The sequence below is a fragment of the Pleurodeles waltl genome, chromosome 8 (assembly GCF_031143425.1).
Source record: "Pleurodeles waltl isolate 20211129_DDA chromosome 8, aPleWal1.hap1.20221129, whole genome shotgun sequence".
Lineage (NCBI taxonomy): Eukaryota > Metazoa > Chordata > Amphibia > Caudata > Salamandridae > Pleurodeles > Pleurodeles waltl.
In genome coordinates, this window is record NC_090447.1 from 1,003,891,757 (window position 1) to 1,003,917,489 (window position 25,733).

The 25,733-nt window shown below is 45.3% G+C and overlaps 1 long non-coding RNA gene across 1 annotated transcript; it reads left to right on the forward strand.

Moving 5' to 3' along the window:
* Nucleotides 1-4,136: 4,136 nt before the first annotated feature.
* LOC138249182 (uncharacterized) lies at nt 4,137-24,103 on the forward strand. Its single transcript, XR_011194764.1, has 3 exons — nt 4,137-4,169; nt 22,063-22,122; nt 23,539-24,103. It is a non-coding gene; the product is annotated as an uncharacterized lncRNA (long non-coding RNA).
* The last annotated feature ends 1,630 nt before the right edge of the window (nt 24,104-25,733 follow it).

The following is a 25,733-nucleotide window of genomic DNA, read 5'->3' on the forward strand; positions in this document are numbered from 1 at the left end:
TGATGACGTTGGCTCGAACTTGGCTTGCTCTGGAGGGTCATCCGATGTCAGAGAGAAAAAGCTCCAAAAAAGTGACTAAGTCCAAAGGTAAAAAGTTGAATGGGACTTGCTGTGCAGCGTATCTGAGGAGGGCTCCAGGGATGTTGAATCAAGATTCAGCTTTGGCCTGGATGAAGTACTAATGTACACTTCTTCACTGAGGTCTACTGTGACCCGCATCCAAAGAGGGATCCAGGGAGGTCGAATCGGATTTGTGACTTCGTCCCTCTAAAGAAGATCTTTGAGAAAAAGACTAAGTCCGAAGGTAAACTTTTGACCAAGGCCTCCCGCTTGCTGTAGCTGAGCAGGGCTCCATCGTGGTCGACCTTAAACTTTGAATTTGACCCAGTCGAGGTGCGACCACATAGGCGCTTTTAGTTCCTAAAAGCTAAAAAAACATAAATTCTTTAAAGATCCATATCTTTAGTTCCCTTAATCCTATTTAATTTGATTTGGTGTCAAATTAATGGTAAACATATTTCCTATTTTTATAAACTGGTTTTGGATTTTTAAACTGTTTCCTGTGCTTTCTTTTATTACTATTTTATGATACTTGAATGCTTTACACATTTTGGGCCTCATTATGAGTTTGGAGGGCGGCCTCCCTTTGGGTCGGAAGACTCTCAGTTTGGTTTTTAGCCCACTGGCCCTATTATGAGTTTCCCACTGGGCATTTTTTGTAAATTGGTCTCCAGTTATTCTTTCGAGTGTGTGTCCACATTTATTGATACTGTGAGCACAAGAAATGCTTAACACATCTCCTGGATTAGCCTAACTGCTCAACCGATCTGCAACAAAAACACATCTTTAGGCGATCTATTTTGCCTCTGGATACCCATGTGTGGTTGCTCAGAATCTCTGCACAGTGTACAGTGGGTTTGCATACAATATAGAGAGCCAGCCTCTAAAAATGACATCCACATTAGCAGGAATAACATAATCAGCAAACAATTAGAAACAATCCAAAGATAAGGTCAGGACAAAGGTACTGTCAAACTGAATATTTATAGTGAAAATGAGATAAATCTCTTAAAATGTTGGTTTAATATAAAGGGTACAGGAAAGAGTCACCCAAATGTCTGAAGGTTGGGTTGCATGCCCAGTACTTGCCTCCTATTCATACTGACAGAACCAACCTCCTACGGATGTAGAAGGCATGGGTTGGGGTATGGCAGTGGTGGAAAGACATTTGGGAGAGGTGGATTTACATTTGGGAGAGGTAGTTTGGAATATGGAAGGGGTGGGTTGGCATGTGGAAGGGGTGGAAAGATGTTTGGAAGGGATAGTTTGGGACGTGGAAAGGGTCAGGGCAAGGGCAAAAGAAGGTCTTCTTTAGGAAAATGGGTAGGGTGGTTGGCAGGGAGTTCGCTTTGGAAGGTAGAGGTAGTGGTAGTGTCTGATGTGTCTGCTGATGTTGCTGGTGCCTGTGGTCCTGCTTTATGTGGTGTACATGTTAGTTTAGGTCTCTTACTGGGTGTCTGTTGTATGGATGACAGTGGGTGTTCAGTGTGTGTAACATGCAATGTTTGTGTGTGAATGAGTGTGCTGTAGAGGCTCTGTGTGTGGATGTGGTGCCTGTGGATGTTCTGATTCATGTGAGTGTGGGTGTGGGTGTGGATGTTTGTGTCTCAGAATTGTTGTGTATGCAGGTGTGGTGGTGGTGAGGGTGGATGGTTGTGTTGTAGGTTTTCTTGTGGTGGGGGCATGGTGTCTGTTTGTGTGTGCGTCTGTGTTTCTTGCTGTGTTTGTATTGGATGTGCTGTTTGTGTTTGTCTGAGTGGGTGCATGCACATGTGTGAGTGGGCTTTGGATAGGGCTGGTGCAGGAAAGTAGCCTCTTTCTAGCATGGTTACCCCCACTTTTGGCCTGTTTGTGAGTGTATGTCAGTGTATTTTTCCTGTGAAACTGGGATCCTGCTAGCCAGGACCCCAGTGCTCAGAGATAAAAACCTATATGTCAGTGTGGTTTGCCTGTCTCACTGGGATCCTGCTAGCCATGACCCCAGTGATCATAGTTTGTGGCCTAATGTGTATGCTTGTGTAGTGCCTAACTGTGTCACTGAGGCTCTGCTAATCAGAACCTCAGTGCTTATGCTTTCTCTGCTTTTAAATTTGTCACTGTAGGCCAGTGACTTCATTTACCAATTTCAATTGGCATACTGTACCCCCCTTAGAAGTCCCTAGTATATGGTATCTAGGTACCCAGGGCATTGGGATTCCAGGAGATTCATATGGACTGCAGCATTTCTTTTGCCACCCATAGGGAGCTTAGACAAACCCTGACACAGGACTGCTACTGTAGCCTGCATGAAATAGTGCACACACTACTTCACAACCAATTTCACTGCACTTAAGTAACTTATAAGTCACCTATATGTCTAACCTTCGCCTGCTGAAGGTTAGGTGCAAAATTACTCAGTGTGAGGGCACCCTTGCACTAGCAAAGGTGCCCCCACATAGTTCAGGGCCATTTCCCCGGACTTTGTGAGTTAGGGGACACCATTACACGGAGCACTACATATAGGTCAATACCTATATGTAGCTTCACAATTGTAACTCTGAATATGGCCATGTAACATGTCTAAGATCATGGAATTGTTCCCCCATTCCAAATCTGGTATTGGGGAGCCAATTCCATGCATCCTGGGGGCTCCACCATGGACCTCCAGTACCGCCAAACCAGCTCTCTGAGGCTTGCACTGCAGCTACAGCTGCTACCACCTCACACACAGGGTTCTGCCCTCCTGGGGTCTGGGCAGCCCAGTCCCGGGAAGGCAGAACAAAGCATTTCCTCTGAGAGCAGGGTGTTACACCCACTCCCTTTGGAAATAGGTGTTACGGGCTGGGGAGGGGTAGCCTCCCCCAGCCTCTGGAAATGCTTTGAAGGGCACAGATGGTGCCCTCCTTGCATAAACCAGTCTACACCAGTTCAGGGACCCCTTTTCCCCTGCTCTGGTGGGAAACTGGACAAAGGAAAAGGGAGTGGCCACTCCCCTGTCCAGCACCACTCTAGGGGTGGTGCCCAGAGCTCCTCCAGTGTGTCCCAGACTTCAGCCATCTTGCTTTGCAAGGTGTGGGGGCACTCTGGAGGGCTCTGAGTGGCCGTGGCCAGCAGGTGATGTCAGAGAACCGGCCTTATAGGTCCATACCTGAGAAGGTAGCAAATCTCCTTCTCAGGGCTATTTAGGGACCCTCCTGTGGGTTCTCTTCAGATTCTGCTTGCAAGCTTCCTTCAGGATTCTTCTGCAACCACTACTTCATCCTCTGACCTCTGATCAACCACAGCCTGCTCCAAGAAACGCTGTAACTGCAACAAAGTGTCTACAAGAGACACTTTTCTTCATCAACCTCAGCTCTAAGGCAGCAACTGCAACAGTTTCCACTGTGTGCATGCTCTGGGGACTCCCTGTCTTCATCCTGCACCAGAAGAACTGAAGAAATCTCCCAGGGAGTGAAGGAATCACTCCCCTGCTCCAAGCAGGCACCTTCCAAGGTGACGACTGGTACCCTGGGGCTCCTCTCACGACAACAAGCGTGGGCCTAAGGACACAGAGGGTGGACATCATCGACATAGACAGTCTTGAGGTCCTACTGACGCAATTTGGAGGAGGTAAGACCTTGCCTTCCCCGAGAACGATGGTACCGCTGTGAATTGTGTTTTCTTCCCCTCCTGAGGCCTCTGTGCACTCTTTGCAAAATTCCTTTGTGTAATGTTTATTGGGTTAGCTTCCAATTTTAATGAAGGCTTTCCTTCCAAAGGACGGATACAAAGCCATATAGAGTAGAGGCACCTTCATGTGACTAGTTACAGCTCAAGCTATGAGCCTAGTTCACGCCATTTCGGCTTTTTTCTTCTTAATCAATATTTCTTTTCTGCCAGTTAGCCCATTTTCAGTACTCATTTTTTAGTTATGATATCGTTTCTCTCACTTTGTGTTTTGTTTTCGATTGACAGTAGTAGTTGGTGCTCATGAATGCTGTTTAGTAATTTTCTCAAAAGTCTTTTCTCCTTTCTCTATAGGTGGTCGTGCTCCCTCTCACAGGTGCAATTCATTAACTAAGGTATATATATCCGGTGCTTAGCAGCACGCGACTCTTGCCGATTTGAGCTGTTGCTGCTTCGTTCTTGAGGTAACTTGATGCTTATATAATTGTAGATAGAAGGCGTTTAAATAGATGTATTATTAAGTACAACTTTTCCGGCTCTATGTCATGGTTATCTTTGATTGGTTAATATTGTTTTGGACACTGATTACTTGTACGACTGTATCGTATTTAATGTAATGTGGGGGTTATTCTCTTTTTCTGTACGCGCTTAATTTTTGAGCTCATTTAACTCCTTCTAGGTCCGGGAAATGTCGCGTTAATTTGTATTTTAGTGCATTTGTGCCAGCGAGACTGTCACGATGCCCGAAAGTTGTGACTGATGGCACAGTGGGTTCGTTAGGCCTCGTATACAGCTTGGCTTGTGACGGGCACATACGGAACGTATCTGCATTTGTTATTTCCTTACATTTTTTCTTTAAACTTATTTCAACCCTTTTTGTCCTTGCGCGTTTGCGCGCTATATAGCGAAGGAGTTAGTGGGGATGTTAACACAGCAACGGCTTTTCTGAATGTCCGTATTGACTTTTCGATTGCTTTTGTCTCCCATTGCAACTTTTCACCTCAACAACGTATTTTGTGGGATACATAACTTAATTGGAAAAAATAATGAGCGAGATAAATGGTCATACCCTTTTTACGTCTAATTAGAACTCTGCTTTCTGTTGTGTAGGTGCATGTAACTACTTTATGAATCATTTAAATAGTTCGGTTTTGATGCTAAGTGTTTCACCCCGTTTGTGATTCCATTTTCATAGTACAGAACGGAAGGAAACCTTCATTTTGATAGTTTTGTTACACTTCCTTTGGGGAGGATCTTCGAGAAATTGATGTAGGATGCTGCTAAACTCTATTAGTAATTTCATGTTATTAACACGTGAGTGGGACCGTGTTATACCACCAGTGTGGAAACGTTTGAGACTAACTTGGGAGGGGTTCGATCCTGATGGCGATTAGACTGTATAATTTATAAATTTATATATATTAAATATGTAATTTACTGTGGAATTAACCTTGGGGCTTAAGCTTGGATGGGGAGTATTGATCAGATCATTAATTAAGGTCTAAGATGGCAAAATAGATAAGTGAGATTTTTTTTTCCTCGTGTGCTGCAGCTTGAGATGCCACCTTCGTTTGGTCGAGTGTTCCTATTTTTCAACAATTTATACCTCTGTTATACAGAGAGTAATTACTTCATTATTCTAGATACAAGAGTGAAATGGGTATTGTTACAGTGTAATTACAACTGAACTGCTCAATGGTGTAACCAAGCTTGAGACCTCCTTGCACAGGTCAAGATTCCCCTCCCCCCCCCCAAAATTCCTGGTTTCAGGCAGGGTTTCTTATGCCAGAGCACTGTGCTGAAAGGGCACCCCACAGCTTGCCCCGCACCGCAGGGACCTTTGTTATGACACTGGAACTGCTATTGTTTGCATATTGGCATAAGAACAGTTATTGCATCTGTGGATGTTTTTATGCACTATAAAATGTTAAATGCTTTGTATAGAACACTTGTGTACCAGTGTCTATACATGGTTTTATTTTTGATTTTTGTTAATCTTCTATTAAAAAGACTGTCTCAAAACCCGTTGACTGTTTTGCATTAACATCATACATTGAAGAAAATAGAGGATTTTGAAACATATATGTGATGGAATTTATTTTCAGACCAATAATATAAATATATATGCACACATACACGTTACCATCCTTGTGGGGACTGTGGGTACCTGCCTTATGGGGACTAACTTCTCTCAATGGCATTAAAATATAATATTTACAGAAAAATGTCAAGAAAAAATAAAGATATGGGATCCTGACTCAAATGAGTCCTTTTTTTTTTTTTCCAACATCCGAAGGATTCTAGAGGTACCCGGAGTTTCCCTGGAGGAAACAAAGAAATTAGACCAAATACAGCTAAAATAAAAAAAAAAAAAAAAAAAAAAGGGCTGCAGAAGAAAGTTTGTGTTGTTTTTTTCCCCTGAAAAAGGCATCAACAAAAGCTTTGCAGTGCTAAAATCACTATCGTCCCAGCTTTCAGAAACCTTATTTTTCAACACAATTTTGGCATTTTACTGGAACATACCCTGTTTTTACTATTTGTGCTTTCAGCCTCCTTCCAGTTAGTGACAGATATGGTTGTGAAACCAATGCTGGATCCTCGATAGCTAAACATTTCTGAAAAGTAGACAAAATTCTGAATTCCGAAAGAGGTAATTTGTGTAGATCCTTCAATGTTTTCCTACATAAAGTAACAACTAGAACAAAAAAATACAAAATTGAAATGGAAAAAAAACATTTCTATCCACGTTTTCTTCTAACTTTTTCCAGCTATGGCAGATTCTTGAAAGCAATATGTTACGTCTGCTGGATTCTTCTGGTTGCGGGGATAGATAGGGCTTGTAGGTTCATCAAGAACCCTAGGTACCCAGGGCCAGTAACTGAGCTGCACCTTGCAATGGGTTTTCAGTGTATCCAGCAATTCATTTGGTGAAATATAGATTATGGTATCAAGAAAACCTTTGTTTTCCAAAATGGGCACAAGATATGGTGCTAAGAAGCAGCAGTTACATGCACATCTCTGAATTCTGGGGCCCCCATACTAGCATGTGAATTACAGGGCTTTTCTCAAATAGAGTCTTTTTTTACACACTGTCTTACATTTAGAAGGAAAAACTACAGAGAAAGACAAAGGGCAATAACACCTGTTCTGCTATTCTGTGTTCCCCCAAATCTCCCAATAAGAATGGTACCTCACTTGTGTGGGTAGGCCTAGTGCCTGCGGAAGGAAATGCCTCAAAATACAACATGGACTCAACATATTTTCCCAAAGAAAACTGACCAAAGAAAACTGACCTGATTTTTTCAAAGTGCCTAGTTGTGGATTTTGGTCTCTAGCTCAGCTGGCACCTAGGACAACCTACCAAACCTGTGCATTTTTGAAAACTAGAAACCCAGGGGAACCCAGGATGATGCAACTTGTGGTGATCTCACCAGGTTTTGTTACCCAGAATCCTTTGCAAACCTCAAAATTTGGCCTAAAGACTTTCCTCGCATTTTGGTGCTGCAAAGTTCTGTAATCTGAGGGGAGCCACAAACTTCCTTCCACCCAGAATTCCTTCAGGTCTCATGATAAACAAAATGGTAGCTCACTTGTGTGTGGTAGGATTAGTGCCCGTGACGGGAAATGCCCCAAGACACTACCTGGACACATCAGAATTATCAAATACAAAACTGTTGTTACGGGGGGCATCTATGTTTTGGGTCATGGTCCTAGCAGCCATCTAGGGAAACCTACCAAACCCAGACATTTCTGATAACTAGACACCCGAGGGAGTCAAAGGAGGTGTGACTTGCATGGATCCCTCAGCATTTTTACCCCAAGTCCTCAGCAAACCTCAAATTTAGCTAAAAAAATCCACCTTTTTCCCACATTTGTGTGATCACCACACTGGCACAAATTTCCTACCACCCAATGTTCCCCTCAGTCTCCCGATAAAACTAATACCTCATTTGTGTAGGTTGGCCAAGTGCCTGTTATGGGGAAGAGCCAAATACATGTTGAAATTGAGGGGGAACCAAAGAGTCAAAAAGGGCAGTTTGGGGGGGTGGGGGGGGGAGGTTTTAGGCTGAGAATTGGGGCAGAATTTTTATCTGTATAGATGCAACCATGCTGGGCGGTAGGAATTTTGTGGATTCCTGCAGATTCAGGAAGGTTCCATCGCAAAAATGGGGGGAAAATGTGTGATTTCAAGCAAAGTTGTAGGTTTGCAGGGCAGTGTGGGTAAGAAAATGGTGTGGGGTGCATGTGAAGCACACCACCCTGGACTCACCAAGATGTTTAGTTTTCAAATGTCTAGGTCTCTTAGATTTTTCTACATGGCAGCGTCCCAAAGTCCAAAAAGTGCAGCCCTCACCATTCCCAGTGGGAGGCATGCTCTCATGGGCAAAATGTAAAAACAAAACCCAAAGTAATCAAGTTCTCTTGCTTGCTGTTGGGATAAGCACTCTGTGTGCGGAGGAGAGCGGAGACTGTTAATCCCTTCAGTTGGGGTGGGGGGCATAACCATGCCCATACTGGTTGGTAGCCACCAGCCCACTTTATTTTAAATTCCCAGGCATCTAGTACATTTTCTGTCCCCACCCCCTTCCCAGGAGTGGATCAGGGGTAATTGGCCCATCTGCCCACTGGTGGCTATACCCCTTCCCTCCTTGAAAAAATTATTCTCTGGTAGCTTTCCTCCCCCCTTCCCCCCAGGGCATAGATGGGCCTACAAAAATAGGCCGATCGGCTCATGGGTGGGGGGCAGAAGTTGCCAACAGTAATGTACCTCCATGGGGAGCGACCCTTGCCCAAGGAGCTGCCCCACCAAACATACACACCAATCCCTGGTGTCTAAGTGTCCCCCCTGTGGGCTGAAATGGTGTAAAATAAATGTGCCCCCCAGGGGAGCGACCCTTGCCAAAGGAGTTTTCCTTTACTGTAAAAAATAAAACTCCCTGTGTCTAGTGGGCATTTTTGTAGCTCGATCACTTTGCAGTCAGGCTGCAGAAATGCTCACATGGCTCTTAGGCATGCCTGTCTGCCTGCCTCCAACCCCCGATTTGAAGAGAAATGCAAGTGTTTCTCGTCCGATCGTGCTGGAATATGGTGTGTTCGGAGGTTAGTGAGCGATCACACGCTGACATAATCAGACGTCACGGGGGAGTGATTTCCCTTCCATCCCTGCCCAGAAGAGGGGGTGGGAGGCCCATCAGGGGAGCACTAGCACCTCTTCTTCCCCCCGTGGGCCAGGTCCAGAACACAATTAAGTCCTTGGCATCTGAGAGGTGCTTCCAAGGATGTAACCGTGATGTCTTTGGCAGTGAAGGGTTGAAGGAATAAGGAAACAAAAATTAGTTAAATTAATTTAGATGCCAAAGATCCTACAGTGTGGTGAATCAGTAAAGCCAAGATGAGATTACCTGGCTCTTTTTCATTACCTTCACCTCTAGGCATCTTCTTTGTCATGACTGCAATAATAGTTCTGAAATATGCCATGTGATGATGATGATGATGATCTAGAGCCGACAGTGTGTGATAATATTACTTAAGTCCCCACTGAGATAGTGTGATTATACTGATGCCCAGGTCCCCAAAGAGTTGGTGTCATTATATTAATGCCCAGGTCCCACTGAGGTAGTGTGATTATATTGATGCTAAGTTCCATATAGAAATTATTACACTAATGCTGAAGTCCACATAAATATAGCATCTAACTATACTTACACTCAAGTCCCATTAGAGATAGGGTCGGGTGATATTCATAATAAGTCCTCCCCTAGAGGTAGTATGTGATTAGTTATGTTCAAATACCCACATATGGTGTGACTAAAGGCACATTCAAGTCCATACATAGTGTTGCTTTACTCATGTCATTGTGTGAGCACTATTTTAATAAACAAGCTCAGGTCCCTGCAGATACGCTATCTTTTAGAATGAAGGCCAGAACCCTGTACATATAGTGTGCCTTATATTGGTGCTTAGGTCCATTAGAGATATTGTGATAGTGAAGACTAGGTCCCCACAGTGTGGAATATAGGGATGCCCCATCCTCATAGAGCTAGTGATTATAGACCTGTAGAGAAACTGCGGTGACTGTCAAAATCAGAAAATAGTGCTGTGATGATCAAATTCAAGTCATAACAAAGATAGTGTGTGATTATATAGATGCCTGGGTCCCACATTGATAGTACTTACATAAATGATCAAGCCTCCAAAGACCTAGTGTGATTAGTCACGTTCATCTCTCCAGTTAGTGTGAATTGTGAATACATGGGTATTGAGGTCCTCATAGAAATGGTGTATGATAAAAATGTGTTACCTCGGTACCCAACGAGATGGTGCATCTTTATAGTAACATTCAAGTCCCCATTGAGGGTGCATGATCAGTGATGTTCAAGACCCCATACTCTTAGTTTGTGATCAAGACGCCTGGTCCCCACAGAATGTGATTACTGGGATGCCTGGGCCCCACAGTCTGATTGTTACCCAGGCCCACAGAGACCTGGGTAGTCATGCTCAAGTCTTCAGAGTGTGGATTATAGGGATGCCACACCCACAGAGCTAGTAATTATAGACCTGTAGAGAAACTGATGACTGTCAAAATCCAGTCCCTGTAGGGATAATAGTTAGACATATGGACGTCCTCGTAGAAGGGGTTCATGATGAGTAAGGCTCAAGTTCCTACAAAGATATTGTGGTTATGTTGATGGCCAGGACCCACAGATAGTGTGTGAAAATAGACATGGTCAGGTCCCCTGAGTGTGAATATAGTAATGCTCCAAATAGCTACTTTGTGATTATATGGGTATCAAGGTCCTCAAATGGTGTATGATTATAGTGCTAACTGAGGTACTCAATGAGAGGGAGCATCTTTATAGTGATGTTGAAGTCCCCCTAGCAATAGTGTGATTGCAGTGATGTTCTAGCCCCCACGGTGATAGTGATTTTAATCATATTGATGCTCAGATCACCACATAGTATGTGATTATAGGGGTTGCCCAGGTACCACAGTGTGATTATAGGGATGCCAGGTCCCCACAGCGATAGTGGGTGATTAATGGAATGCCAAAGTCCCCAAAGGTATAGTGTTTGTTACCCTGGCCTCACAGATACTGTTTGTATAGTCATGTTCATGTCCCCATAGTGATAGTGTTTGATAGTCGTATTCAAGTCTCCACAGCAATGTCTGTAATGAGAGATATATTGAAGACCCCAAACAGATAGTATTAGTCTGGTGTCTCAGTAAACGAATGTTTTCACTTGATGGATCTGTATTTGACCTCCTGACACGTTTGAATCCTGGTGCTTTCACTCAGCCTTTCATCCTTCTAAGGTTCATCAAATGTGTTCAATTGTGTTGGGTAACAAACATAGATTATTCAGTACCAAGATATCCTCAGGCATGAATGTGCACTTTATTAATACACATGAGAATGCAGTGTGACCCTACAAAGGAGCTGTACTTGAATTATCCTATTACTCTAATAATCCCATATAAAATTCAGCATTAACTGTCAAACTGTGTTCGTGCAGAAAGGTCCACACTTAATTTAATATCAGTTCTTATTTTCCTTTCAGGCCACAACCTTATGAACTAGTCTCTAAGAAAAATACAGCTGTATTTATGATTACAACAAACTTACCATGCTGCTTCTTTCTGAGTCTATTGGTAGAGAAATTGGAGATGGACTTACCTTGTAAATTTGCCAACTTACAAGGCAGCAATGTGTATGTATTGGGCTGCTGACCCCACAATTTTATTCCACTTCTGAATCGAGAGGAACCTCTTCCAAAGAAGAGCTGTGGGGAGTACTGCACCTTTGCTGTGTGTGTGCGCTTTATTGGGTTGGCCTGCAATTGCTGTTTCTGCCACAGAGAAGACGAAGACTGGACATTGCTGTATATCTTGATGGTGAAGTTTCTCCAAGGGCTTGGGCTGAGCTTACCTTCCATTATGAAGTCTCAGGGACAACAAAGACTTCATCTGCCAACACCTGGGCTATCTTGCTGAGACCCCTGACTTGACAAATCAGTGCCACTCCATTCCTTGGGCCCTGGGAAGGAGAAGCTGGTGAAACCTGACAATCCATATACCAGAGTCAAGTGGCAGAAAAAGTGACGCAGCACCTACCTTGTGGCTGTAAAATTGATGCAGCGCCTGCCTTATGGCTGCAGAAATCAGCACATCACCAGCTCAGTGTAACTTCATCATTTGGGTCAGGTTTTTCCACACATAGTCACTTGGTGCATCCCTTACCTATGAGGAAAGAATGGACACATTGCTTACCTAGTTGAGAAAGAATTGACACATGGTTTCATTTGTGAGTAAGAAATTGATGCATCAATTGCTTTTCTGATGGACCTGTTTTTTTAAATGCATACCAGGTACTTTATGCTAAAGCAACACATCCATTGAGTCTCATGGATTAAGACTTTACAATTTGGTATCTTAATTGTATGAGTTGGATTTTTCTCCTTTCGGTCTTCTGTTTTTGAAGATAAATATTTTTTTTTTCTAAACTGGTGTGGAATACGTCTGTGGTTTTCATGGTGTTACTGTATGTTTGTGTCAGTACTTCATACATTGCCTTTGAGATGAGCCTGCCTGCTTGTGCCAAGATACCAATTGGGTGATCAAGGGTTATCTGAGCTGTGTATTTTCCTTACCCAGGCTAGAGTGAGGGTCCCTACTTGGACAGGGTGTAAACTGACTGCCAACTAGAGACCTCATTTCTAAGATGTAAATCAGTGTCAGAGGTTTTGGGTAGGTTTGAAAACCTGTCTCGTTCCTGTTCCACATAGTTGTGGAAAACAGCAAGCCTCTAAACCTCTATCCCACACACTCACTGGAGTACCTCTTGAATGTTTCATCTGATGCAGATATCTCGCTGTCTGACGTAGTTATGGATAATAGCGAGCCTCCAAACCTTTATCCCATGCCCTCATTGGATGTTGTCTTCCTGTCTGACATAGTTCTGGAAGATAGTGAACCTCTAAACCTTTACACCACACTCATTGGAGTTACTTTCACATGTTTCATCGATGCAGCTATATCCTCCCCATCTTGTTCCAGTTAGACACTGTTGTGGAAGACCGTGAACTTACTGGAGCTTTATCCCACACTTATTGGAGTTCATTTCACATTCATCATCTGATGCAGATAAAATTTCTGTGTCATGGAAGATATTGAGCCTTCTAACCTTTATCCCACACACTCCTTGGAGTTACTTTTACATGGTTAATCAGAGCACAGATAAATTCTCCATATCTCCCCATCTCATTAGACATATCTCCCCTGCTCTTCCCATCTTATTCCAGTTAGACATGGTTGTGTAAGATAGTGATCCTCTGAACCTTTATGCCACACACTGAGTTACTTTCAAATGTTTCATCTGATGCAGATCCATCTTCCCTCGACATGGTAGTGGAAGTTAATGAATTCTTACCAACACTGCTATCAGTTACTTTCTGATGTGTCAACCAATGCAGACATATCTCCCCATCTCTATCCAGTCAGACATAGTTGTGGAAGTTCATGTATCTTTATTCTACACTCTCCCACCTCATTCCAGGTAGACATGTTTGAGGAAATTCACTTATCTAAATTCAACCTCGTCTCCCCAAATAGACATGGTTGTGGCAGATCATGAATCTGTATTCCACACTCACTTAACAGTTTCTTACCCACCTCCCCATCTCATTCCAGTTAGACATGGTTGTGGCAGTTCATGAATCAGTATTCCACACACTCACTCAACCGTGTTACTTACTCATGTCCCCATCTCCCCATGTCCCTCTCATTCCAGTTAGACATGGTTGTGGTGGTTCATGAATCTGTATTCCAAACTCACTCAACAGCATTACTTATTCCTGTGCCCATGTCCCTATCTCATTCCAGTTAGACATGACTGTGGCGGTTCATGAATCAGATCAGTATTCCAAACTCACTCAAGAGTTACTTACTCTGGTCCCCCATCTCCCCCCTCATACCATCTCCCCCCGTTAGACATGGTTGTGGCGGTTCATGAATCTGTATTCCGCCCACTCACTCAACAGAGCCACCTCCCATCTCATTCCAGTGACATGGTGGTGGCAGCTCATGAATCTGTATTCCACTCACTCACCAGCCACCTCCCCATCTCATTCCAGCTAGACATGGTTGTGGTGGTTCATGAATCTGTATTTCACTCACGCACTCAACAGAGCCATCTCCCCATCTTTAGACATGGTTGTGGCAGTTCATGAATCTCCATTTCGCTCGCTCGCTCGCAACAGAGCCAGCTCTCCATTTCGCCCGCTCGCAACAGAGCCAGCGCTCGTGGCGGTTCATGAATCTGTATTCCAAACTCACTCAACAGCGTTACTTATTCCTGTGCCCATGTCCCCATCTCATTCCAGTTACACATGACTGGCGGTTCATGAATCAGATCAGTATTCCAAACTCACTCAAGAGTTACTTACTCTGGTCCCCCACCCCCCGTTAGACATGGTTGTGGTGGTTAATGAATCTGTATTCCGCCCACTCACTCAACAGAGCCACCTCCCCATCTCATTCCAGTGACATGGTGGTGGCAGCTCATGAATCTGTATTCCACTCACTCACCAGCCACCTCCCTATCTCATTCCAGCTAGACATGGTTGTGGTGGTTCATAAATCTGTATTTCACTCACGCACTCAACAGAGCCATCTCCCATCTTTAGACATGGTTGTGGCAGTTCATGAATCTCTATTTCACTCACTCAACAGAGGCAGCTCTCTCCATTTCGCTAGCTCGCAACAGAGGCAGCTCTCCATTTCGCTAGCTCTCAACAGAGGCAGCTCTCTCCATTTCGCTAGCTCGCAATAGAGGCAGCTCTCTCCATTTCGCTAGCTCGCAATAGAGGCAGCTCTCTCCATTTCGCTAGCTCGCAATAGAGGCAGCTCTCTCCATTTCGCTAGCTCGCAATAGAGGCAGCTCTCTCCATTTCGCTAGCTCGCAATAGAGGCAGCTCTCTCCATTTCGCTAGCTCGCAACAGAGGCAGCTCTCTCCATTTCGCTAGCTCGCAACAGAGGCAGCTCTCTCCATTTCGCTAGCTCGCAACAGAGGCAGCTCTCTCCATTTCGCTAGCTCGCAACAGAGGCAGCTCTCTCCATTTCGCTAGCTCGCAAGAGGCAGCTCTCTCCATTTCGCTCGGTCGCAACTGAGGCAGCTCTCTCCATTTCGCTCGGTCGCAACTGAGGCAGCTCTCTCCATTTCGCTCGGTCGCAACAGAGGCAGCTCTCTCCATTTCGCTCGGTCGCAACAGAGGCAGCTCTCTCCATTTCGCTCGGTCGCAACAGAGGCAGCTCTCTCCATTTCGCTCGGTCGCAACAGAGGCAGCTCTCTCCATTTCGCTCGGTCGCAACAGAGGCAGCTCTCTCCATTTCGCTCGGTCGCAACAGAGGCAGCTCTCTCCATTTCGCTCGGTCGCAACAGAGGCAGCTCTCTCCATTTCGCTCGGTCGCAACAGAGGCAGCTCTCTCCATTTCGCTCGGTCGCAACAGAGGCAGCTCTCTCCATTTCGCTCGGTCGCAACAGAGGCAGCTCTCTCCATTTCGCTCGGTCGCAACAGAGGCAGCTCTCTCCATTTCGCTCGGTCGCAACAGAGGCAGCTCTCTCCATTTCGCTCGGTCGCAACAGAGGCAGCTCTCTCCATTTCGCTCGGTCGCAACAGAGCCCTCGCTCGTGGCAGTTCATGAATCTGTATTCCACTCACTCAACAGAGCCACCTCCCCATCTCATTCCAGTTAGACATGGTTGTGGAGGTTCATGAATCTGTGTTCCACACGCTCACTCAACAGTTACTTACTCTGGTCCCCTCTCCCATCTGAGACATGTTCCCCATCTCAGACTTGTCCCCATGTCCCCCATCTCAGACTTGTCCCCATGTCCCCCATCTCAGACATGTCGTCATCTCCCCGAATCCCCCCCCCCAAGTTTGACATGGTTGTGGTGGTTCACAAATCTGTATTCCACACACTCACTCATCAGAGTTACTTATATCCTGTGCCATCTCCTCCCTCCCCCTCCCTCACCCTCTCCCCATCTCCCCCCAGTTACACATGGTTGTGGCGGTTCATGAATCTGTATTCCACACACTCATCAGTTACTTACTCCTGTGCCATCTCCCCTCTCATTCCAGTTGGACATGGTTGTGGTGGTTCATGAATCTGTATTCCAGACTCACTCATCAGAGTTACTTACTCTTGTGTCATTTACCATCTCATTCCGGTTAGACATGATTGTGGCAGTTCATGAATCTGTATTCCACACACTCACTCCGGTCCCCATCTCCCCCCATTTATACATTGTTGTGGTGGTTCATGGATCTGTATTCCACGCACTCATCAGTTACTGCTGTGTCATCTTCCCATTTCCCCGTCTCATTCCAGTTAGATATGGTTGTGGTAGTTCATGAATCAATATTCCACACACTCATCAGTTACTTTCTCCCCATCTATGAGAAAGTCGCTTCTTTCTAGCTTGGTTACCCCCACTTTTGGCCTGTTTTTGAGTGTCAGTGTGTTTACTGTGTCACTGGGATCCTGCTAGCCATGACCCCAGTGCTCATAGTTTGTGGCCTAATGTATATGCCTGTGTAGTGCCTAACTGTCACTAAGGCTCTTCTAATCAGAACCTCTTTTCTTATGCTCTCTCTGCTCTTAAGTTTGAGACTGTAGTCCAGTGACTTCATTTACCAATTTCAATTGGCATACTGGACCCACATTATAAGTCCCTAGTATATGGTACCGAGGTACCCAGGGCATTGGGATTCCAGGAGATTCATATGGGCTGCAGCATTTTTTGCCACCCATAGGGAGCTCATACAAACCCTTACACAGGACTGCCATTGCAGCCTGCATGAAATAGTGCACACACTATTTCACAGCCATTTTGACTGCACTTAAGTAACGTATACGTCACCTATATGTCTAACCTTCACTTGCTGAAGGTTAGGTGCACAGTTAGTGTGAGAGCACCCTTGCACTAGAAAAGGTGCCCCCACATAGTTTAGGGCCATTTCCCAGACTTTGTGAGTGCAGGGACACCATTACATGTGAGCACTCCATATAGGTCAATACCTATATGTAGCTTCACAATGGTAACTCCAAACATGGCCATGTAACATGTCCAACATCATGGAATTGTCCCCCCCATTCCAAATATGGTATTGGGGAGCCAATTCCATGAATTCTGGGGGCTCCACCATGGACCCCCAGTACTGTCAAACCAGCTCTCTGAGGCTTGCACTGCAGCTACAGCTGCTGCCACCTCAGACAGGGTTCTGCCCTCCTGGGGTCTGGGCAGCCCAGTCCCAGGAAGGCAGAACAAAGCATTTTCCTTTGAGCAGGGTGTTACACCTTCTCCCTTTGTAAATACGTGTTGCAGTCTGTGGTAGCCTCCCCCGCCTCTGGAAATGCTTTGAATGGCACAGTTAGCAGCCTCCTTGCATAAACCAGTCTACACCGGTTCAGGATCCCCTTCTCTCCTGGTCTGGCGGGGAACTGGACAAAGGAAAGTGGAGTGACCACTCCCCTGTCCATCACCACCTCAGGGGTGGTGCCCAGAGCTCCTCCAGTGTCCCAGACTTCAGCCATCTTGCTTTGAAAGGTGTGGGGGCACTCTGGAGGCCTGAGTGGCCGGGGCCAGCAGGTGATGTCCAAGACCCCTCCTGATAGGTCCATACCTGCTAAGGTAGCCAATCCCCCCTCTCAGGGCTATTTAAGGTCTCTCCTGTGGGTTCTCTTCAGATTCTGCTTGTTGCAAGTTTCCTTCAGGAATCCTCTGCAACAACTTGAGACTCTTCTGACCTCGGATCAACCGTAGCCTGCTCCAAGAAACGCTGTAACTGCAACAAAGTGTCAACAAGAGACACTTTTCTTCAGCAACCTCAGATGCAAGTCAGCAACTGCAACAGTTTCGTCTGTGCATGTTCTGGGGACTCCCTGTCTTCATCCTGCACCAGAAGGACTGACAATCTCCCGTGGAGTGACAGAGTAATTCCCCTGCTCCAAGCAGGCACCTTCCAAGGTGACGACCGGTACCCTGGGACTCATCTCACATTGACGAGCCTGCTCCTAAGGACACAGAGGGTAGATATAGTCAACATAGACTATCCTGAGGTCCTGCTGATGTAATTTGGATGAGGTAAGACCTTGCCTTCCCTGATAACGACAGTACCCCTGTGTATTGGGTCTTCACCTCTTGAGGCCTCTGTGCACTCTTTGCAAAATTCCTTCATGCACAGCCTGGCCCAGGTCCCCAGCACTTCAACCTGTGATGCTCAACTCGCTGAGTTGTTCTCCGGCACTGTGTGACCTTCTTTTGTTGTGCTCAATCAAATGCATTTTGCACCTCCTTTGAACCCAGATCCTGCAGCTCCAGGGGGAGCTGGCTGGAATCCTGAGTGCTCTATAAAGTGCTGAGGCCCCTCTTCCTCCTCAGAGTTGAGGCCCCCAGGTCCCTCCTGGGTCCATTCAGTGCCATTGTGATGACAAATGCACTTTTGTCATAGCCAAGGCTTGTTGGCGCCTTCCAACACGAAATCTCATCTGAAACAATCTTCATGCCATGGGACATCTTTTGCATCATGCAGAAACCCACTGGCATCTTCCTAGGTGCATTTCTGCAGTCTCCTACCAACCGGGCACTATTCTTTTGCACCCTCTTCTAGGTTGGCAGGGGCTCCTGTCCTTCCTGGAACTTCTTTCTACTTCTGGACTTGGTCCCCTTCCTTTGTAGGTCTTCAGGTCCAGTAATCCACCAGTTTCTCTTAGCAGACGTGGTTGGTTGTTGAAAATCTCAAACGAGGTGTAGTGCGTCCTAAGGAAAATTGCAGTACTTTACTTCTGATTTTCTTGGCTCTAGTGTGGGGTATTTTACTTACCTTTACTGTTTTCTTAATCTCCCAGTGATTCTACACACTACACTTGGCTAGGGGGGAATTCGTGATTCACATTCCACTTTTAGTATATGGGTTGTGTTGCCCCTAGACCTATTTTCTCCCATTGCATTCTATAGGATTTCCTACTGTTTGCATTGTTCAATGACTTTACTTGGCTAATTTTGGTGTCTGGTGTATATATTGTGTATAATACTTATCTTAGAGAATACTCCCTGTGGAGGTATGTTTAGTACTGTCACCCAAATACTTTTAGTTTTGGTAACACCGAGTATTGTCTTTTATTGTGTATAAGTACTGTGTAACTAAGTGGTATTGCACGAGTTTTGCATGTCCCCTAGTTCAGCCTAAGCTGCTCTGCTATAGCTACCTCTAGCAGCCTAAACTGCTAGAACACTACTACATTCACTAACAAGGGATAACTGGACCTGGTGTAAGTACCCACTACAAACCAGGCCAGCCTCCTACAGACTCCATCTCATTCCAGATAGACGTAGTTGTGGCAGTTCATAAATCTGTATTACACACACTCACTCATCAGAGTATCTTACTCCTGTGTCATCTCCAAATCTCCCCATCTCATTCCATTTAGACATGGTAGTGGCAGTTAATGAATCTGTATTCCAGACACTCGCTCAACAGTTACTTACTCATGTGTCATTCCCCCATCTCCCCACAGTTAGACATGGTTGTGGCAGTTCATGAATCTGTATTCCACACACGCATCAGTTACTTACTCCTGTGTCATTCCCCCATCTCATTCCAGTTAGACATGGTTGTGGCGGTTCATGAATCTGTATTCCACACACTCACTAATCAGTTACTTAGTCCTGTGCCATCTCCCATCTCCCCATCTCATCTCTTCCCCCTCTCCCCATCTCATCTCTTCCCCCTCTCATCTCTTCCTCCTCTCCCCATCTCATCTCTTCCCCATCTCATCTCTTCCCCCTCTATCCATCTCATCTCTTCTCCCTCTATCCATCTCTTCTCTCCCCCTCTATCCATCTCTTCTCTCCATCTCTTCTCTCCCCCTTTATCCATCTCTTCTCTCCATCTCTTCTCTCCCCATCTCTTCTCTCTCTTCTCTCCCTTCTCTCCCTTCTCTCTCTTCTCTCTCTTCTCTCTCTTCTCTCTCTTCTCTCTCTTCTCTCTCTTCTCTCTCTTCTCTCTTCTCTCCTCTCCTCTTCTCTCTCTTCTCTCCTCTTCTCTCCTCTTCTCTCTCTTCTCTCCTCTTCTCTCCTCTTCTCTCCTCTTCTCTCCTCTTCTCTCTCTTCCTTCTTTCTTCTCTCTTTCTTCTCTCTTCTCTCTTTCCTCTCTCTTCTCTCTTTCCTCTCTCTTCTCTCTTTCCTCTCTCTTCCTTCTTTCCCCCGTCTCATTCTAGTTAGACATGGTTGTGGAAGTTCATGAACCTTTATCCCTCACTCACATGAGAGCTGGCTTCCTCCTCCTTCGCAACTTGGCAGCACCAGGCTCAGGAATGGAAGTCTGCTTGTGTCCTGGGGGCACTCCTCAGTATGCCACACCAGGAGGGCACCACTAGGAGCGCACCTGTTCCAACCTTCATCTTTCCTGTGCCCTGGGGGCATGTCAAGGCATGTGTTTCAGAATGCGCTGTGGGAATTCGGGCTGTGGTGGTTCTTTCTTCACTCGGGGATCGTCACACCCAATCCAGCGCTCCTTGTGCACTAACTTAAAAAAAAAAAGCGCTTTACTCACGCTTAAAGCTCACTCAGCAATAGGAGAAACGCTCTCCAGGTGCTAAACAAATAAAGGACTGAGCGTTCTCCAAGCACTTCTGTACCAGCAAAGGAGCATCAAACACAGCACTGTCCTTGCGCTAGGAGGCCTGTGGTTGCAGATAGGGGCCACAGCACCCAGTCTCTGGGGACACGAGTGAAGCACAGGGCAGCAGAGCCCAACAGGCCATCACAAGGAGGATGCAGTCAGTGGCAATTCCTCCTATTGTCCCAGCAGGTCACAGATCAGCACAGCAGGAGTCCAAGGTTCTGGCATTCTGTGTCTATAACGTCAATGTTTTTTGTGAGTTTTACATGGGGAAAATCCCATGTACTTATACTCAGTTTTGCAAAGCAATTTCAAAGAGGGGGAGAAGAAGCTTCAACCAGTTAAAACTGGTTCTAGGAGTGTCCCCTCTCTCCTCCAGCACAGGCTCCAGACATCAGTTGGGGGTAAATGAGCCCTTTGTGTAAGGCCAGGGCACAGCTTTTACAAATGCAGGTGTGCCTCCCCTTTTTCTCAGCCCAGGAAGACCATTCAAAACGCAAGTGCACCTCTGTGACACCTCCACCTGCCCTGTGTACAGGCTGTCTGAAAAGTATGCAGAGCCCAGCTGTCACCCTGTCCAGATGTAGATTGGAGTCCAGCAGCAAAACACCAGCGTCATAAGCAGAGAGAAATGCTTATTTTCTAGAAGTGGCATTTATATAATGGTAATAAAAACATCCACCTACACAAGAAAGCAGTATTTCTCACTACCATTACAACCTTGCCTAAGCAACCCCTTAGAACTCAGACAATGCTCCCTAGTCATAAGGCAGGGCATTTCCAGTGCAATCCTATGAGTAAGGCAACACTCACAGCAGTGAGAAACCAAATAGACTTTGTCACTGCCAGGACAGATCACTCAACCAGGCACATGTCCTTCCTTCATACATAGCATCCTGACCATAGGGATAGCTAGGGCCTACCTTAGGGGTGACTTACCTGTAGTAAAAGTGGCGTTCTGGGCCTGGCAAGTTAATTTAGATGCCAGGTCCCAGTCTCAGTAAACTGTGTATGCAGGCCCTGCGCTAGCAGGCTCAAGACAAGTTTGAAAGGCTTCTTCTGTGGGTGGCGCAAGCAGAGCTGCAGGCCCACTAGTAGCATTTAATTTACAGGCCCTTGGTATGGGGATATTATTGTACAGGGGACTTACAGGTAAATTAAATGTGCTAATTAGGTGTAAGCCAGTCATACCAACTTTAGAAGGGAGAGCACCTGCACTTTAGCACTGATCAGCAGTGATAAAGTGCTCATAGTCCTAGAGCAAACAACAAGAGGTCAGAAAAAATAGGAGTAGGGATGCGAAAAGTTTAGGCATGACCCTGCAAAAAGGGCCAGGTCCAACACTGCAACAAGCATTGCATGCCCCTCAGATGCAGTATAGTGTCATGCAGTCCCATATGGCCATTGAGGTGTAGAGCTATGTAGTGTATAAATGGTGCAGTGAGAAGCACCACTGGAGTGTCAAGAACAGTGATGGTTTGTTCATGAGGTGGTCTACATTATCTAAGACAATGTGTGATTGGCTGATCATAGATGTTTGTCAGTTGCTCTGATCTACCACTAGGATAACTTGCTCACTCAGCCTGATAAGTTGACAGTGAACAATGTCGTCCATTAACTCATGGGTACAAATTACCTTAAGCAATGTTTTCCATTATGTCTTGCAGGTGGACCTCCACCCTACACCGTAGTTGAGGATCCCTGATTTGAAGACCTCAATGCAGCCAGTGAGTCATTTTGTGCATCATGTGTGCCAATTCAGGGTTTGGTGAGAGACATTCTGAAGTGTGGAATGCTATGAAATACGGTTCTGCCTGACCAATGATATGCTATCATTGGGGAATGGATGGTGACATCATGTCGTAATGTTGGGCAATGAGAATACCTTTTTTGTAGCACATGGGGCAACATATGCTGGCATAGAATTGTGTGGAATAGGAATTGTAATGGCTGGCGGCATATTCATTGATGTCTACCATGATATGTGTCAGGGCAGCTGTTAATGTATATAGCATGGCTGTTGACAACCACTTTGTCACAGCACTTTTGTCAACACTGTGTGCCACACATAGGCTACGCTTACTGACAAGACTGTATAGATGTGGGTTATAATTTTCAGACATCTCTAGGAGGCTTATGTAGGCGACGCATGCACCACAGGTGCCTCCGAACCCTTCAGATATAATAAGGCTGTAGTACTGCAAGGATCCATATTATTCTCCACAAGTCCGTGTGCACAGTTAGTAGACAACTCTGCTCCAGATGGTTGTCAGAAAAGTCTGATTAATCCTACGCCAAGTCTCAGCAGTTTTCACAACATGGTTCTGCCACCAAGATATTTGTGAGTGATGTAGGTCACAGCACATATGCATATGATGTGACTAATGTGTGTACCTGATATTTTGATGTCTGACATGCATGTGCAAATGATGTGCAATGTATCAGGATAATGTTGCAGCACCCAGTGCAGCCTAAGGGCACCCATACAGCCACCATGTGTGCCATTTAACACATTTAGCATAACATAGCACAGGGGAAGGGGCTTCAGTTCTGTAATGTGAAGACCAATTTGATGTGCAGGTCAGGCTTTGCCCAAACCTTCTGGGTTGTACATGTAGGCACGTCATGAGCAATGGCGTGCCCCCTTGTAACATATGCTCAGGCCAGCTCTTACACCAGGACACATGCATGCTGATTTTCCAAACCTTAGAATATCTGGTGGGAAGTTACTAGACCGCCTATCATATGGTCCCCACTTTGCATCCATGATTGTGCAAGCCTTGATGTTTCACCAGGGGTGTCAAGGTTATGGATTGCATACACAGCCGCCATTATGTACAGGCACACAGGAATTCCCGACTTGTTGGGGTATGTGATCATCACAAGTTTGACACAAGTTAATCATGAACAATTTTGTCCAATCTGCTCTGGGCCCTGTTGGTTAACAATGGATAGCCGTCATCCCAGTGACATGTACATGATACTGTAGAGGGCTGGTAGTAAATAGTCATACATGAGGAGTAAGTCATTGTTGAGGAATGTGTTATCTGCAGTTGCAGTGTACATCATATGTCCGTACAACCTCCACCCAGTGCTGTACCTGATGTGTGTTTCTCCTCTTATTTCCACTGACAATATACCAGACCAGAGGCACGTTTTTCACAAGAGGGCAGAACACTACCAGCACATAATGGAGGTGGAAGCAGGATACCGCCGAATGGGAAGGAGGTTCCACAGTGAGAAGGCATTTGGGGAATGGCGGGCATTTGCACATGGTGGACCTCCACAGCAGCCACACAAGGACACTGTAGGAAAAACATTAGGGGTGCAGGGGGCCACAGGCAGTTAAAGGCCCTCCATCCGCTGCACCAGCTACAAGCCAGGCACCAGTTTAGCCACCTGCTACAGTTGTTGCTAGCCAATTTGAACTAGACATGAGATGGGACATGGCCAAGATTTTAGCCAGACTTAAGAAATTGGAGGAGAGTGCTGAGAACCGGAGGATGTTGCCATACATCAAAAAAACTGAAGAAAAAATTGGACTTGTATTGTTCTACAATCTCCCAGTTCCTTTCCCTCCCTTTTACTGTTTTAGATTGGGTATTAGATGGGTAGTATTAGGTTAGTGTAGGGTAGGCATATGTTAGGTTTAGTATACGGGGGGTTGTTCATTTTATTTATTGGTGGGGGTAGGTTGTGAGGTCTTGCTGGGGTATTTGTGTATTTAAAAAATAAATAAAAATCTATTTAGGCTATAGGTTAGGATAGTACATGTTTTGTCATAGTTTATCCTATGTGTATCTTGTCTCTTAAGGGGGGGGGGGTGGAAGCCCAATGTGTAATGTTGGGTGTTACATGTGTAAGATAAATTTAGAATAGGTTAGATAGGTATAGTTAAGTTAGTATGTTAGTTTAGCATAAAGTAGTTTTTAGATTTGCCATATGTATATTGTTTTACAATAAATCCTGTTTTTCTTTGCCTAATTTTGTGTGTTGATTGTCTGGGGGTTCTCATGAGTGCACTGGCCAAGTCAGAGAAATGGCCTAGAGTATGCTTACCGTCTTGATTTCCCAGGTTTAACGGGTGCATCCCCTATGACCAAAGAGCTGTCAGATTGGCTGCTACATACTGTGTACTAGTCCATACATTAGCCATCCACAATGTGTATGTATACTTTATTTTGGACAGGTAAAAATGATTCATCTGTTATTGATAGGGTCCTGCAGTTTCATTTGGCAAGTGTGGCACATCTGACAACAGGTACATTTTAAACTGTCCTGCAACACTGACAGGCGGCCATCACCGATAAGGTTAGCTTCTCCTATACCACACAAGTTGTACTGGTACTCCCATCTGAGTAAATTACCATTGACTTGGTTCAGAGCCATACATGCCATATGTCTACTTCAAAGGTTATCTGTTAAATATATATAGAATACTCAGTAAGTTGGTTGTAGCTGACAACACCATCATTCACCTTTCTCATTTTAGGATTTTAGTATGTGGCTTTGTGTCTGACGGTCATGCACTCTTGTGCTGATATTCTGTACACATTGACATGGATTGATACCATGCTATTTAGCTGAATAGATGAATTCTATAGAATGTCCAGTTCCCAGACCGCATGAGTGAATGTTAGCCATATGTAGCACAATCAAAGTCCAGGGTTGAGGGACATGTCATGAGACATGGTTAGTAGTGTGCATTAGTGAGGAGTTAAAAAACAAATTGCCAATGGGTATAAAAGAGACAATGACAGAACATAGACAAATCAACAGTGGTTAGGTGAAGAGGGTGCATTTCCTACTGTAACAACACTGGCATGATCTTAAGACCAGAACTAAGGAGAAACTGTCCATGTGGCACAGACTAGTGCTACTGGGTGCTTTTCCTTGTGAATATTATTCCTTCCGCATCTTCATCCTCTGATGTGAATGGTGACTCCTGTGCCCTGACTGATGCAGTTGTAGAGGTAGAGGGAGCCACACACTCTTCAGGAGATAGAGATGTGCAGTCAAAGGTCCCGGCAGCATGCCATTTGTTGGCAACACATAAGGCATCACTGCAGCAAGTAGGAACTGCAGTTTTTTCAGCACCTCAGCAACATCATTGTGGTAAGCAGCCATGTTTTCCCTGAGGAAGGTCACTTCCTGCTGTATGGACTACAGGGTATTCTGCATATCCCCCAGCCTGTTGTCTGTTATGCTGCTGCCAGTTTGGGAGGGCAATTTTTGTAGACTCTGGCTGACATAGCTGCTGTCATGAAACAGACTGCTGGAGTCCACGTAGCAGGGAGTGGGTGCCTCTGATGGCTGCTGAGTTGTCCTTATTTGGACA